The 4,694-nt window shown below is 33.3% G+C and overlaps 1 pseudogene; it reads right to left on the bottom strand.

Annotated features, from left to right (window-relative positions):
- Nucleotides 1-588: 588 nt before the first annotated feature.
- Nucleotides 589-711, bottom strand: LOC129400599 (U8 small nucleolar RNA; annotated as a pseudogene).
- Nucleotides 712-4,694: the final 3,983 nt, after the last annotated feature.

Here is a 4,694-nt window from a genome sequence, read left to right as displayed (position 1 = left end):
GAGAGGATTATTCACGACTTCTACTCGGATCTCTTTGACAGCCATGTCCAGCTGCCCACATACCAAATTCTGCAGAATGGATATGTCGTTCCCAATGTTCTCTCTTTTGAAATCTGACACACCATTTCATTGGTAAAGACGTGAACAGCACCTGGTCCAGACTAGGTCAGACCCGAACACCTGAAGAATCTGCTGCCAGTACTCATCAGTACACTGGCCCGACTCTTCACATGCTACCTGTCTGAATGCAAGGTTCTGTCTCAGTGGAAAACCAGTAGGACCGTTCTGTTGTTGCATTTTAAGTACCATTATTATTTTGTTTTTGGGTCATACTCGTGGTGTTTATGGCTTGCTTCTGGGTCTGTGCTCAGGGATCACTACTGGCAGGCTCAGGGGACCATATGGGTTGTCAGGGATTGAACCTGGTGTTGTTGTGTGTGAGGTAAATGCCCTACCCTCTGTACTACTGCTCCAGCCCCATAAATAACTCTTTACTATGCAATGTGTTTTATGTTAGGTAATTATATATATGTACGTGTGTATAATATATATGTATATATTTGTATATATACTTTTTTTCCAGGAAGAACCAGATAGGAGCAATTAGGGTGTTATGAGCCCCAACACACAGATGTTAATCACTAATCATGACAACTCCAATCATGTTCTATCTGCTCCCCGAATAGAATAAGAGGTCGACCCTACCATCTAGTTATATATTTTTTAAGAAAGAAAAAAGACATACAACTATTTTGACCATAAATGCTAAACAGGCCAGTTCACCATTATATTATAATGTAAAAGCAGTGGATAGTGATCTAATTTTATAGATGGTATGTAACATTACCATGCCAACCACCAGAGGTCTTCTATTTTACAATTCTTTAACACCTCAAATTGGTGCAGGGAAGGAGACAGGAAGGCTGCAAGGTAAAAAGTAGGGGGAGAAAAGGAGGTGAAAAAAGGGATGCAGGCTTTTATATACATTATGTATCCCCCTCTCTTAGTTGTGTCTATTATTCTATTGCTTATATCCTAAGAGATCATCTGATTAAACCAACCTGGTTGCATATGCAAATGAGAGTATGATGTTTGTGGGACACTACCATCTTATAAGGGCATGTGAAATGGTATCACTTTTCCTTATGCAAATAAGGTCAGGAGGGTGACCAATCATGTCATATGGCCTTTTATGGGCATGTGGGGTGATATCTTCTACCTTTGTGCAAATTAGGTTTGGAGGACAACCGATCAGATCAGATTATATATGTAAATTATATATGTAAATTCAACATTCTAGTCCCTCCTTTTTCTTAGTACTTCTTTTGCTTATTTCATCCAGAACAGGTCATGGCATGCAGAGATGCTTAATAAATATGGACACATTTTATAAATGAACAAAGGAAAAAACAAACCACCCCAAAACAAATGAAGGAAATCATATGCTCTGAATCTAGTTTCAATCTGGGCAAAGAAATAACTCAAAATACTCGTCTTTCAGATAGCACAGTACGCAGCAGAAATCCACATATCTTTCCATATAGGTTTCCCTGGTTATTTCTTATCACAATCTTTATGTATAAGTCTGTGGATCTATATACTTGCAGTTCTGGAAACATCTCCAGTTATAGCAAGTTTTATAACTAAGGAACCGAATAACTTAACTGAAAGAAACTTTCTATATAAGAACTCTTCACTCTTCAAAGACAGACATTGACAAGAGAATAATATTGAGCTTATAAAATATGAATGTATATAGAGAAAATTATCTTAGGCTTTATTTTCAGATTCCAAAATGAAGATTCACTCTTTGGATCTTGACAAAGACAGTTAAGTATAAATTAAGGGCAGCAATGTATACTTTACAAAGTAGAGAGTGAAAGTGAAGGACATGTTTCCCCCGGAAAAGTGTGTAGCTTATAAATACATCCAAATTTAATAAGGTGTTAGATGAAAGTCACAGAAAATGAAGTGTAAGACATATAAGGGATTTTCAGGAATGAATTTATCAGGCATTAATTTAGCTTTTAAATTTAATAGACAAATGTACCAAATAAGTTATTCCATCAATTCCATTTCCATTAATGTCATCCATTGTGTGTGTGTTATGTTGCTATGTTCTAGTGAAAGTGACAGCACATATCTTTTGGCAAATATGATAAAAGGTTATGAATAGAATATAAAGAATGAAAGAACAGTAATGTGTGAAGTATGTATAATTCTGTGGATCCATATACTAAAAGTTACATTCAGATTACACATCAACCCCTTGGTACTATCCTGACTCTTTTCAAGCATCACCATCAAATTATACCATAGAATTTAAACTTCTGGTCAGGTTTCATTGTCATATGACCCCTTATGTTGAGAGTAGAGAGGAGAAAGGAATGAGGTGGTAGTTATAATCTCTAGGGAGGGAAAAGATCTTTAAATGGCAGAAAAGCTTTTTAGGGCCTAAAATCCTAGTTTTCATTTGATCAGCTGAATACTCTGTGTTTACAGTTTAGAAAGAAAATACATTTTTTAGATTGTTCCAGGTTAGGAAACAAGCTTCAATTTGTTTTATTGTTTCTAAAATTGTAACCCTTTCAGTCTCTGATACTGAATAAAATTGTTTCTTGTAATACTGAGTAGCCTTAACTACATATTAGATTTGTTGTTTGAAGTAAAAACTCACAAAGCTACATTTTATAAGTAGAATGTCAAATTATTGCTTCTCATCTGCCTTTGAAATTTTAATTGCCAAAGGGAATTACTTCATGTAAAATTAATTTTAGAAAATAATTTAAATCATTTTCATATTATTATCAATTTCTTTAAGAAACATAGCTATATGTTTCTTATATATAAAACAAGAAGCATATTTTCCTATTATGTTCACATATCTGTGGTCTTCATTTGCAGTAAAAGATATTGCATTATTGTTCTATCAGTAGAAAAATACTTTCTCAAAGTTATCTAAATATGGTACATAAATATTGAAAATATTTACCAAAATACTTCAAAATAGTATATATAAATAAAAATTGATTTATTTTTTAAATAGTATTATTAGGGGTTCTTGTTTTGTTTTGGGGCCACACTTATTGGTACTCAGGGCTTACTCCTGGCAGGCTTGCAGGACCACATGAATGCCAGGGATCAAATTTGAATCAGCTATATGCAAGGCAAGGGTCTTACCCACTGTATTAACTCTCTGGCCTTGGAACTATCAAATTTAGATAGTTTTATTTTTAATTGATGTAACATTGTATTGTAACATTATGTAAGTTATAGGTGTACATACTTGCAAACCATCTGCATATACTTTAAATTCACCACTAAAAGTTCAACTCTGTCCTTTATCAAACAATTGACATCTTTTTACATAATTTAGCCTTCCCTTTTCCTTCTGATAACCACTAATTTTATCTTGTAGTCTAAAACTTTGCTGCTTTTTCTTTAATAAAAATTTAAAATAAATAAAGTTCAATGATTTTAATTTAATTCATTCACTTGTTACTTTTATATACAACATATGAGGGAAATAGTATAGTGTTTGTCTTTATCTGACTTATAGCACTAAACTTTTTTTATTAGTGAATCACTGTGAGGTACAGTTACCTACTTACAAAATTTTGTGCTTGCTTTTCAGTCATATAATTGTTGAGTACCCATCCCTTCGCCAGTTCCCATTCTCCACTACTATCCCAGTGATAATGATAATGATCCCAGTATCCTTCCCACCACCTCACCCCACCCCCCACTCCACCCCACCTCTGTGGTAGGGCATTCCCTTTTGTTCTCTCTTTTTTTGGATGTTGTAGTTATAGCACTAAACTTTTAAGGTCCTTCCAATGTTAACATGTTGCAAATGCCAGGATGCCATTTTTATTATTCGAATTATAATATTCCATCATATGTGTATGTATATGTTTGTGCATATATATGTATATATATCACAGCTTCTTTTATTAAGTTATGGTTTTGATCTTAGGCTGTTTCCAGTGCTTGTCTATTGTAAATAATAATGCAGTGAGCATGAATGTTCATGTACTTTCGTGAATTGTGTTCTCCAAATAAATGCCCTAAGTAGAACAAATGAATCATAGAGAATTTCTGTTTTGAATATTTGAAAGCAATTTCAATACTGTTTCCAAATGGCTGTATCAATTTACATTCCTATGGTATTCCAGGATTTCTTTCTCTCTACCATGTGTTTTTATCTTTGGGATAATAGTCATTCTCACAAGAATGGAAAGATATCTCACACTTGTTTTCATTTTATTTTGCCTAATAATAAGAGATAATGAGTATCTTTTCATGTTCTTGGTTGTCATCTATATCTTCATTGGAAAAATCTCTACTCAGATACTCTGCCAATCTTTTCATTGGGTGTTTGTTTTTTGTTTATGAGTTTTATGTATATTTTGGACATTAACTGCTTCTCGGGTGTATCATTAAAAAATGCCTTCTCCCATTCAGTAGGATTTTTTTATGTTGATAATAGTATTTTCCCCACTGTCTACTGGAGAATAATTAGAAATGTCTGTAATAACAATAAAATAGTTTTAATGTTTCTTCTAGAGCTACATTTCTTAGCTTTTAAGTTATAATTTTAATTTTAATTGTATAGCCCTTTGATTTATAATTTATGCTCAGGTGATAACTTATTAACTGATTAAGAAATAAAAGTATTCTACTGCCTGATGAAT

The sequence above is a fragment of the Sorex araneus genome, chromosome X, assembly GCF_027595985.1.
Source record: "Sorex araneus isolate mSorAra2 chromosome X, mSorAra2.pri, whole genome shotgun sequence".
Lineage (NCBI taxonomy): Eukaryota > Metazoa > Chordata > Mammalia > Eulipotyphla > Soricidae > Sorex > Sorex araneus.
Note: the sequence above shows the minus strand (reverse complement) of the source record. Positions and strands in the feature narration are given on the sequence as shown.